This window comes from Rhamphochromis sp. 'chilingali', assembly GCF_963969265.1.
Source record: "Rhamphochromis sp. 'chilingali' genome assembly, chromosome: 18".
NCBI classification, from domain to species: Eukaryota; Metazoa; Chordata; class Actinopteri; order Cichliformes; family Cichlidae; genus Rhamphochromis; species Rhamphochromis sp. 'chilingali'.
This window is the reverse complement of record NC_137945.1, coordinates 4,778,649-4,791,237: the sequence shown is the minus strand read 5'-3', so window position 1 is coordinate 4,791,237 and position 12,589 is coordinate 4,778,649. Positions and strand designations below refer to the sequence as shown.

The following is a 12,589-nucleotide window of genomic DNA, read 5'->3' as shown; positions in this document are numbered from 1 at the left end:
AGAGCCGTCAAAACAGCTTAACTGACAGATATTAACCATTATTAATGAAACTGAGCAAATATAAAAAGAAATATTGTCAATAATGTTTGTTATAAACATGTCTCCAGTCGATCTCTGAGGTAAATAAAGATCCACTATTGGAGCATTTATGATCGCCCACATAAAGTTTTTAAGGACACTGAGATCATCGTGGATCATCAGTGCATTCTCAATGTGAAAATACCTTTTTTCTAATTACTAAGATTGAATGGAGTTTTGTGGGTGTTTATGGTCCTCTGCTGCTGTGAATTTCTACTGTAGTTGCAGATTTTTGTTTCTAATTTGTCGGTTTCATCCACCCAAACATTTCATCTCCAGTTTGAAAATATGTTGTAAAGAAAAAAATATTATAGCGTTATATAGTTATCAAACAATCCTGACTGATTCACGTCACACAAACACACCAACTTTGAGGTGGATGGACTACAATAAAGGGCCGTGTCAGGTTTCTGAAACTGGAGGTTGTGAAGAGCATCGGTTCACTAAATCTGGACAGAAAAACTTCTGACAAAACTTCATTTATGCTGAGACTGCAGACAGCAGGGTCATTGGGCTTTAAAAAGATGACTCCATGCTGTTGCCAACAATACAGATAGACTGGGGAATGTTTTCTTGGCACACTTTGAACACTTAATTTACCAGTAAATCGTGGTTTGACTGCCACGACATGAGTGTTTCTGCTGACTCTGTACAGTTTTCTTTATTGCCACAGTTTACTATCGTCTAATGGCTTCCAACACGAAGTCAGAAGTCAAATTTTATGAACATGGAAATGCAATCAGTGACTTCCGTCTCAAGAGAAGACGTCTAATAAACTGTATGCATGTTGAGATATTATGTACTAATTATGTACTAATAAGTTAATTAGCTTTCCCTTTAGCAGTCATGTACAGAATCACCTCTCACTTGTCAAATCTCATTAAAAAGATGCTGAAAAACTTTGTTTACTCAGCCCCAAAATAAGTATTTAATTTTGCTCATTTAAAGCAATGGTTCTCAAATCTTTTGTTTACCCTTACCCCCCTGAAGCCCCACTTCAGGAGCCATAAAAAGCTCGCGCACAGCTTGCACAGGCTGAAAAGCTTGGTTCATTTATAGGAATGGGTACCGGTATCCGGGCCGTCATTCTTCTCGGGCGAGTAGCTTAATGTTGTTCGTGTGTAATTTACGTTGAGTAGGCCAACTATGTTATTAAATTAATGCATGTAGGGTGAACTAGCAAACACCGTCGTAGTTATATGCGGCTGTCTTCATGTTTGATGGCAGATACATCCTTCACTCTGGCCAAAAAGGCTAAAATGACCAAAGAAAAAGTGGTCGAAATTCATAGGGCAGTGACAAAATTTAAAGTCAAAGATCTCCATCCATTTTCAACGGTGGAGTCAAAAAAAAAGACGGCTAAAAAAAAAAAAAAAAAAAAAAAAAAAAAAAAACCATAAGACGACAACGTTTGTGTTCTCCATTCGTTAAGCACGAGCACTGTTTCAAAAATACCGATTTGGCACCGGTATCGGATAAAACCTAAACGATACCCATCCCTATTCATTTAGCACCAGTCACACAGGCCTGGAGACTGGTCTGCAACCATTTGGCAACCATGGGTTAGTAGAGAAAGTGTACCTGGGGGTTTAGCAGTCGCTGGGTTGCAAAAAGGTGCTGCCCCAAAAATCTTCTTACAATCTTTTTAAGTGGAAGATGCCGACAAGCAGACAAGTCAACATCTTCCAAGCAAACTACCAACCACAGGACCCTGCTAAATTCACCCAGCAGACTACAGCAACAACTTGTCAACTGCTTAGGGAATACCTACAGACAACAGAGGTTGCCAGAGGGTTGACAACCAATCAGTAGGCCTCTGAGCTGTTTGATAAACTGGTTTAAAACCAACGTAAACAAAACGTCCATATACAATGTTTCCTTGTCACCACTTATATTTAGCTATTAGATACTAACCTTTCACCCCAATAATTTAAAAAGCTTAAGAAGGTAGAGCATCATGATTCGACTAGTACATCCTGCATATTAGACTTTCCCCTTAGTACACTACTGAGTTAAAAAGTACACACTCTTAATTATATGTTCAGTTGCAAACTAAAAGCAAATTTCACGCAAATACTGTGGCCTTTACTGAACCATAACACCACAAACAAAGAAAGTTACACAGTCCTCACAGAAAGATACACAAGCGCAGTACACTGCATGTATTATGCAAACTAGCTACGGAACAAAGATCGTGAGTGTTTCTGGGTTTTTTTCCTCCATCAGAGTCGGATTGAAAGTGTGTATCTGAGGTGTGTCTCAATAACAATAGCTGCTGGTGGAACCGGTGGTGCAGGGATGGAACAAAAGGGGAAGAAATAAAGGAGAGGTTAACTAAAGTGAGGAAAAGTGGCCTACAGTCAGATTAAATCAATAATCTGAGGTGTGATGGCATAAAAGAAAAGGTTAGCCTAGAGTTTTTACACTTAATAAAATCAGAAATGGCTTCAGTTCTGCTAAATTTTTCATCCACTCTCATGTCTGTGCAGGAATAACACAATAAGAAATCTTCACTTCTAAAAATTAAAGAGGAGCTGAAACTTGTACTGTGTGCCATTTCTTTTCAGTTTCTATATGAACTGAATCTGACATGTTCTGGGTTTGAAATATCCAGTAAAACAATCAACATCTAATTAACTCGCTGCGCTGGTTTCAAGAATATTAAAACGTTTTATTTTATGATGTTTAAACCTTAATTTTTCCATATCAGAATTTAAAAAAGTTTTGGTTCAACTTTGACTATGGAGCCATTTAACAATCTTCATCTGAAAATAATACTCAGCACACAAGGAAAAAGTTACGGCAAATCTGTTGAAATATACTTGAAATAAACTTGAACAGGGGCAGCACGGTGGCACGGTGGTTAGCACTGGTGCCGCACAGCAAGAAGGTCCTGAGTTCAATTCCACCATCAGGCCGGGGTCTTTCTGTGTGGAGTTTGCATGTTCTCCCCGTGTTTGCGTGGGTTCCCTCCGGGTACTCCGGCTTCCTCCCACCGTCCAAAGACATGCAGCTTGTGGGGATAGGTTAATTGATTAATCCAAATTGTCACTAGGTGTGAATGTGAGTGTGAATGGTTGTCTGTCCCTATGTGTTAGCCCTGCGACAGACTGGCGACCTGTCCAGGGTGTACCCTGCCTTTCGCCCTATGACAGCTGGGATAGGCTCCAGCGCCCCCCGCGACCCTGAAAAGGATAAGCGGAAGCGAATGGATGGATGGATGGATAAACTTGAACAGACAGTGAAACCCAGATTGTGCGGATTCATTTTTGTGTAATAGACTGACGAACCACCTGTTGTTGTACTGCTACCTATAGCACAGCATGTGTTACTTAATCACAGTAATATTATGTAGTTCAAAGGCTTATCACAGTTTCTCTTAAGTGGAAAATAAATGTCATAACACACATACAATATCACAATATGACTCATTCATGCTTTAAATACCTGCAGGTATTTGTGACAAATTGTCTACAAGCCGTGTGGTTTATTTCTGCCAACATGTCAATGTTGGTAACATCAATGTTAGCAGAAGTTAATTAAACTTAGAGGTTTGCAGTCACAGTGCAATTTAAAACCATGTTACACTGACATTTATCTGAAAGTGGCGGTAAATTTGAACAGTCCCAACTCCAAACCAAATAAAAAAAATATAACATTTCATATTCCTGTCTCAGGGTGCTGGATTTGGGGCAAAACCATCCATTATTTACAAGTTATTGTAAGGACTTGTCTTGATGTCAGTGGTTTTTTGTCATCATGTGTCATTATGTTTATAATTTTTTAGATATTAGATCATTTCTAAATTAAAGACAAGTATCAGATTACTTTTAATAATGATTCCTATGATATTAATATATCTAAGAAGACCCACCTTAACCTCTTTGTTTTTCATAAAGTTATTTTAATGTTTTAAATACAGTTTATTGAAGAAGTGACACATTACATTTTCTTTGTATTAATACTTTAAAAAGATCTGAGTATTTTATTTCATGCAAACATATTCAGCAGTTCGAGAGCAATCTTATCTTTAATATGTAGTGCTAGTTATGGCCATCTGACTATTATAATTCCTCAGTTTTTGCTCCAATTTTGGTCTCCTCCACCTCCTAAAAACAACATTACCAATAAGACTGGCTGCTTTCTTCCCCAGCTTGTCTGTACCTGCCTCCACCTGCAGATTTATAGGTTTTCTCTCTGTAGGTTAGAACTAAAAGTGAGCTCTGTGTTAATATAAGACTATAGATTAATGGGGCTTGCAGAATAAATCCTCTCCATTTAAGGCTGTTTTGTGAGGACATGCCTGGAGCTGCATTGTAATAAATCTCAGAATCAGGGGAGGAAACTGGGCTTGAAGGCCCACTGTTGACCTTGGAAATAACAAAAGAGTATTTTAAATTGATTAATGCAGACAGTGTGTGTGTGGATGTGTGTATACATTATGTCTGGCCCACTGAGCACTCACATTAATTGGGTACAGTGTGGCCCATTACCCCCACACAGCATCACTCGCCAGCCAGGTGGCAGGATGCTGAGCCCTCTCTCACACAAACACACTTTACTCAGATAATATAAGAGTGTTCTTTGTTATTTAAAATGATATTAGAATGTATCAGAGCTCTTATGCTAAAGAAAAAAATAATGTCAGGATTGCCTAAAATATTTGTTATCTGCACTCAGAAACTAGCCTGAACTTAAAGGAATTTCATAACAATTCAAATAAAGTTACTTTAAGTTGAATGAATACAAAGTTGGTAGACTGACAGCTTCAGACAGTGAGATGCATGATGTCTGTACAAAGGCAGGGACTGAGTTCAGTCCCAACCTTCATCACGGTTTGCATTAGGATGAAAATAAGCCATCGGACCAAATCTAAACAAACACAGCATGTTTCTGTTGTGCCAAGTCATGATAAACAATAGTCTCTGGGGAGTTTAAATGTGCTTTAATCCTGCTTTCACAAACTCAGTTTAATGAAACGAGTGATTGCTCACCTTATCTTAAAGTCAGAAGAGAAGAAAAACACTTAAATAATAATGAGAAAACGATTCAATAACTAAATAGTATAAAATAAGGACCTTAAATGTAAAATGAATGCAGGTAATTGGGGATGATATTATTTTTAGATTATATGTTGGAGAAGACAAGGAGTCAACTGCCTGTTCAGTAAGTGATGAGCTGGGTGGTCTGGATACACTAATTATCCACCAGAGTCACACTGCTGATCAAACTGGATTCAAACACCAACACGAACTTCACAGCTTTTCTCACTTTTCTATCACAAGTCCAGTCCCTCCACATTTTTTCTTTCCATTTAGATTGATGTCTCTGTCAGCCCAAAAAGCACAGCTGCACAGACTAAAGATAAACCCAAATATATCATCACACCGGTAGAAACATTTCAGAAGCTGCACCTGGTTTCCTCTTTGGACACAATTGTTTCAGCTTCTTCAGTCTGACTTTCTCCTGCTTGTGCAAGCTCATCACTACTTTCACTGCTTCACCTGGAAGTAAACGTGTCGCCTTAAATAGAGAAATGGAGCTGCAGAAGCCTGCTGGTTCATAAACCCAGTGGTAATTTTGCATACACACTTTAAGTTCACACACACATTCATACTGCACTTTATTCCCTGATTAAGCACCTTCTGTAACATTCACACACTCTAATGAATGCATTCAGTTCAGTATCTTGTTAAAGGATACATCTCCATGCAGACTAAAGAAGCCGAACACTGAACTGTTGACTTTCCGATTAGGAAACGACATTCTAAAAAGACTTTAGCCTCTGATATTAGTTAACAAAGCTTTATGAGCCAGTTATTGACATTCGGCCAACATGTGAGTGGATCTCTATGAAAAACTCTTGGATTGACTGTTTGGCAGCCTCTTACAGCGCAGATGCACACATACACTGATGCCATTTAACCTCAGCTGCTACTCAACCAAATCTGGTGCACTAGAAGTGAAGTACAACACTGCTGCATCCGGGTGTAAAACTCATACAAAACATGCAACAAACAAAAAATGGAGAGGAAACTGGGAACCAGAAACAGGCTGTTTGTGACAATAGGAGGATCCTGAGGAGCACGCACACATAAATGCCACAAAACAGCTCTACAGAGTATCAGCATCCACTGACCTGAGCCCGCGGAGGTCGAGGGACACCCATCATCATCTTTAACGTCTTTATAACCATCATCATCATCATCATGTCTTTTCTTCCCAGCGAGAAAATACACTTCCTCTCAGAAGAAGAAAAAAGAAGCTGCCACTTCACTTCTAAATCTGTTCACACGTTCATGCACACGCTCGCTGCGGTGTGCAGTACACACACACACACACACACACACACACCTCCACACGATCCTGACAGCCAGTCTGCAGGTTGAGAGCAGAGTGCCACAACCAGGCAGACGGACAAGGGAGAGATTCAAGAGGGTGGGACAAAGGGGGGAGGGAAGAGATCGTATTGGCCAGGGGGACACTTGGTAGCCAATGAGAGGGCTGCTCTTATTCCAGTTTGCATTAAAGGGCCAAACAGTTAACATGAGAACCAAATTACATAATTTTCACGTTTTGCCTTTTCAATTCAGGCTACAGCTGAAAAAGCCCATCAGTTTTTAATCAGAAAGTTTTAAATTGTTGACAATTAATTAATTGTTAGCTCTCTAAGCCTTTTTTAAAAGAAAAACAAAATTCAATCATAATTCAACAACGCAGCGTTTGATGAGAGCCAACTCTCTGTACTCTTCTCACAGGAGTGGGAATGAAAATGAACCAGTGCAGGTGTTGAACTCCAGGCCTCGAGAGCCGGTGTCCTGCAGGTTCTAGATGTGTCCTTGATCCATCACAGCTGATAAATGGCGAAATTACCTCCTCAACATTTCTTGAAGTTCTCCAGAGGCCTGGTAATGAACTAATCATTTGATTCAGGTGTGTTGAACCAGGGTGTCATCTAAAACCTGCAGGACACCGGCTCTCGAGGCCTGTAGTTCGACACCCCTGAACCAGGAAGGGTGCTTATGAAGGTTTTCTTTGTCATATGTAGTTCTTTAAAGTCTGAACGCCTAAAATCACCACACCTAAATCTGCACTGCACAGCCTATTATTGTGTTAAGACACACCTTGTTAACACAGGTTATAATATAACATCCAGCTCCACCCTTTTGACCTGAAAAACCCAGTTTATACCAGAACACTGAGCTTTCAGAGAAATGAACCAGTTTAGGTTGAAGCTGTAGTTCTGCTGCTTTACAAAGCATTAACTGTCATGTTAAAGGCGATGGCTACACAACACACGTGGATGTTTGTGCTGTAAATACATCTTAGGGTAGTGTGTGTGTCCTTTTCCAAAACCTCTGCCAGTCAATGAGCGTGCATTAGTAGGACATGCTAGTATTTTTTGGATGACACCAGCTTCACTGTATTCTTCCATTGTGAATGAAATATGTGTGTGGGTTTGTAAAAAAATCTGTTTTTTTGACATCTTCAGAAGATAGCACAGACACCTGCACGGTCACATTTTTCTCTGAGTGAATGAGAAATTGTTTCAGGCTAAAAAATAATAAAAATTCTTGAACTAAGTGAGAGTAAAGTTGAAAGCCGGAGCAGCTTTCAACCGGAACAAGCAGTGACTCATTTTTGACATTCCAGAAAAGGACCAAAACATTCAGACTCCCACCCACATGTGAGCCACTGCAACACACGCACGCACGCACGCAGACGCACACACACACACACACAAAGCTGGGCAGGAAGATGTATGAAGCCTGAGCCTAAATTGCAGCATTTCTCTATGGAGTCTGGTGGCTGTCACTTCCACCCCCAAATGTACAAACTAGTCCTTAAAATTACGGTGCTTGTTATTCATTTCCTGCCCGCTGTATTTTATAATCTCACATCACTAATTAATATATTTTAGTCCTGAGTTTTTTTATGAGCTGATCAATATTTATTTAAGCCCGAATGAGAAACAATGTTTTATCCAGATTAAAGTTAATGATTAAGAGTTTATAACCCAAAAGACATTCATAGATTATCTTAAGAGAATTAGAGAATCAAGGGCACATAAAACATAGCTGACAGCAAACTAATGACTCAATGACACAATATTCTGAGTTTATATAGTGACATAGAGGTAATCTAAAAGTAGTGGTACTAGGGCTGGGCCATATCATACCATTCAGGTAATATCAGTATAATGTTAGGCAATGATAAGAGAATGAAATATCGCGAAAGAATGTGGGTAAAACGCGCATGCGCAGTGCCTTTGTTTTCATACGCACATGGTGGAAAAAGCATTTCGGTGACGCAGTATGAGAAGAGCGAAAGCAGATCGTTGAATGAAACAGATGAACCAGAACTGGTTTGTAAAAATGCTGCAACTTCAGTGATGTGGAGCCGGTTTAGCTTTCGTCCCTCAGATACACAACAAAGCACTATTTTTGGTAGAGCATGCAAGCGGCCGTCATTATTACCAAACCGATTTTATGTGGCACACGGCGCTCAAAAATCTGCCAAAAAATGTTTTCGTACGACTTTGCTAAGCTACGAACCCGCACCGCTTGATGGATTGTTGAAACATTATGGCTGCCGTAGTCGGGAGCCTCGTGGAGTGATACGTGCTTCAACATAATATTACCGTACTGTGTGTGGATACGTTTTGTGGATATTCTACATGGTTATGTTGAGGATATGTCGGCCAGTTTCCACTGGAAATGCCTTTTGGTTAAACTGTCAGCGAGGAATTTGCACTGTTACGTTTTTATATAACTTTAATGAACATAAAAAAGCTGCTTGTTTAAGTGAAAATACATTGATGGGGTTTTTCTTGCACTAATAAAGTTGTGGAGTTGTAAAGCATTTTGTCTAGTGTCAATTATATCGTCAGCTATATCGTTATCGCAAATTTTCAAATGTACATCGTGATAAATATTTTTGGCCATATCGCCCTGCCCTAAGTGGTACTGCAACAAAATGATTCCTGTGCAGCCCGATAAGCATTTTCCGTCGCAGAATGATTATGAAGGACGCCACCAGCTGCACACAAGGTTGATTATTGCAGTCTCTAATTATTCTGTTTGTTTTTGGGGAGTTTTTAAGTTACAACGCTATGAAAACACAGCTAACATGAATAACAAACGTGGTCCATATCCATGTTTGAATATCTCAGGTTGAACTCAGGGCAAGATGGACGCTACACTGACTCGCTGTACCATCTTGTGGATTAAAATGGTATTACATGAGATTACAGCCCCGTCCCAGTTCAACTTTAGTCGATATCTCAGCAACACATAACATCACAGCCGCTGTTTCTTCACACTCTAATGGTATTTTAGGTAATGTAGATTTAGCAAAGTATTTTAAACAGAAAATGTTGACTTTAAGCCCTGAATTAGTAAACCATGACTTCAAAGTCAAACCATCTGTTTTTCATGAATTGTAATTTTGGTGACAGATAAAAACATTCTTATGAAAGTAGCTTTGAAATTAATTTAAAAAAAAAAGAAAATCAGCTGCAGTATTAATAGGATGATGTTGAACGCTGGAAAGCGTGCAGCTATTTTAATCTCGTCTTTTTAATAAGCATGTAGGGCGGCCGTTGCACTGAAACACTCTCTTGCAGAGGTGTCATGTCAGCTGCTGAAAAAAGAAGAAGAAGAAGAAAGTGAGAAAAGTCACAGGATCCTGTGAAATGATCTTGTGAAACCCAGGCCTCTGAAAACAGAAGAATGTTTGAATGTTTATGAACCAACTACAAGGTCCTAAAATAAGAAACCGACTGAACACAATCTGCCTTAAAAAGGTCATTAACAAGTTACATCAAAGGCAAACACCTGGCACGATAACAGGTCTGCGTGTAGAGCAGCCCCTGCACCGCATGCTGCTATTTTCTGATGCAGCTCAATGCTCTGACAGCTCGTCCTTGTAAAAGACGATCATTAGGCGACAACCGGCTCCACTATTCCTCTTAGCTGACACGGTGATGATGTTCCTGGCTGATCTTACAGGCCATTAAAGACACCCAGCTCCGCCCTGAAACACTTTGATGAAACACAGCCTTAACTTGTAGAGAGGCCAAAGCATACCTGAATTCATATCTGAGCAAAAACAGCCGCTTCTAATTTGACAGTTCAATTTGTTATTGCAAGATGAAAGAAATGTCAGCATGTGGGGTTTCCAGACAATAAGGCAGTTCTTGTTTGTTTTTTAGGTGGTGGACAGTCTGCACTGGTGGTTAGCTACACACAAGGAAGTTACACATTTTCCCCTTATTAACATGTTCACTGTCACATAGAGCCATTAATGTGTCACACTCTCATAATTCCCACCAGCAACTGTACGAACAGGCCGGGGTTAACTTTGACAGATATTAGGAAGCACAGAAGGCCATCAAGACTACCAACAGGCTACAATGACCCTACATTTTTTTTAAGGATCATATTATTTTAATTTAAAGACAATAAAATCTCTTTTATATCCAAAATCCGGAAAACTCATCACATATGCATGGGCATGTAATAATAATGACAATTCCAACGGGCTTTAATAATTCACGGCTGTGTACCATGCAGGGTTTGGTTTGTCACTCCTTTTGAATTAACAATAAGACAATAACGGTATTTCATGTGCTGCAGCTGCCTTTGGTTTCTGTATTTCTCTCTTTGTTTTTTATTGCTTTTAATGGTTTTAAAGAACAAAATGTTGAAATAAGGCAGCGGTTCTTTCACTGACTTCCCAGCATGCATGTGGAAAGTTCCGTTTTAGGAATCAGAGCCTCTCAGCGGTCTAAAACAATGACCTGCTTAAGTGATTTCCTTCCACAATGCACATGTCATCCTGTAATTACTGGGTAGAGCTGTTGCAGGAAGCTCAGCTCCTCCATGACTCAGACACAAAACACACAAGGTAATAAAATCACACTGTTAACATACACAGACCCAGGACATGGTGATAATTACACTTTACTGAAAGCCTTTAAAGTGCAGGAGAAACATAACTGTTCACTAAATGCGATGACAATGAAGACAACACGACAGTGACACTTAGTGGTCAGCTCTGACAGCTGCATCACCTGTCACACCGATCAGGTCTGCACACACACCTGGGCAACATTTCCTTCTGGAAGGACAAAGAGGCAAAGATGGCATAAACACGGGGCCGCACATCATTGCTCACATGTCCAGGACTGCACTGCTCTGTTATTATCAGCATGTTCCAAACACGGCATGAAAACCCGTCAGTTGTTCTACAAACCGTAAAGAGTATTAACAGGAACTACAAAGAGAGATCGAATTTCTTCCATATAAGCTTCTCTTCACTGCCTCCCATTAGACTCAGAACTGAATTTAAACTCTTCGTCAATCAGGAGACAGACACCTTTAAAGATTAGGTTTTCCTCTTCAAGTTAGGCCTGGGTCAGGTGACTTTAACCCTTAGTAATTCTCCTATAGGTTCAGACTGTTGATGAACTCTCATCAAGTCCCCCACTGAGCACTTCACTCATTTTTATCTGCCACCCATGCATGAGTTTCTATGCTCTTCTTTTTTGGTCTGAAAGGAACAACTCGGGATCCCTGGGAGGAGCTGGAAAACATCGCTGGGAAAAGAAACATGTCTTATTAGCCTGCAGCCAGCATGAAATAATGGATCTGAATTCTCCGATTATCTGAATGACCCTTAAATGTTGCAGCTTTTATCAGAATAACAGACTGTTTTAACCGGGCTTGACAGAATAGGAGGAAGTGATATTGTGGACGTTTGTCTCAAAGGAGGTCAGATTTAAAACCACAAACTATGCAGGTTACAGGTTATCTGTCCAATCTCTCTCTCTAGGTGAAGAGAGTCCTTTTTTTCTATCCGTCTGTAGTTTCCATCATTTTCCACAGAAATCTGCGCAGCTTATGACTGTCTGCTGACTCAATTCCCCCTCTTAGGCAGCAAAAGACAGCGACATGTTAACCCTGCTTTCTTCACAGCCATCGGCTAAAAGCCAGACTTTAGAAACGTGTCAGTCCTGTCGTTCTTCTGTAAACTAAAGTCAATCAAATTGGACAAGGAAGACAACACTCACATATAAAGCAGGATAACCTGTTAATCTTCTGATAGAGTTGAGTTAAACAGCAGCACAGAGCCAGAGTCCATCAGTCGACTAGTTTTATTAACACGTCGCTCCCTTTTATTTATCACGGGTCGTCCTCTTTTCCTGCTAAACGCTAAAAAACGAGTGAACGTGCGCCTGTTTGAGCTGATTTAACAGAACACACTGGAAGGTGTGCACCATCTGATCACCATTATTACTTAAATAACTATCACTGTTTGATAAATGCTAAATGCTTAGAGCCAGAAAACAAACACACAAACAAACAGCAGACTGTCTGGTTTAGCGTTTCCTCTGGGCTGGTTTACGACCTCACTAAACTATTTCCTGGTGAGTTTATGATCGCTGTCACTAGATTTGAGTCTTATTAATCAGCGTGTTGTTTATTTTGCAAAATGTGGTCCCATTAGA

The 12,589-nt window shown here is 39.9% G+C and overlaps 1 protein-coding gene across 4 annotated transcripts in view; it reads right to left on the bottom strand.

Annotated features, from left to right (window-relative positions):
• Positions 1-12,589, bottom strand: part of LOC308385766 (phospholipase D1-like) — a 49,857-nt gene that overhangs the window by 29,402 nt on the left and 7,866 nt on the right. Inside the window, exon 1 of one of the 4 annotated variants that reach the window (XM_080864889.1) lies at positions 6,218-6,454. The exons of the other annotated variants lie outside the window; for them this stretch is intronic. The gene's annotated coding sequence lies outside the window, so the exon portion shown is untranslated. Of the gene's footprint in view, positions 1-6,217; positions 6,455-12,589 lie in introns of those variants that run through there. 4 annotated transcript variants of the gene reach the window in all.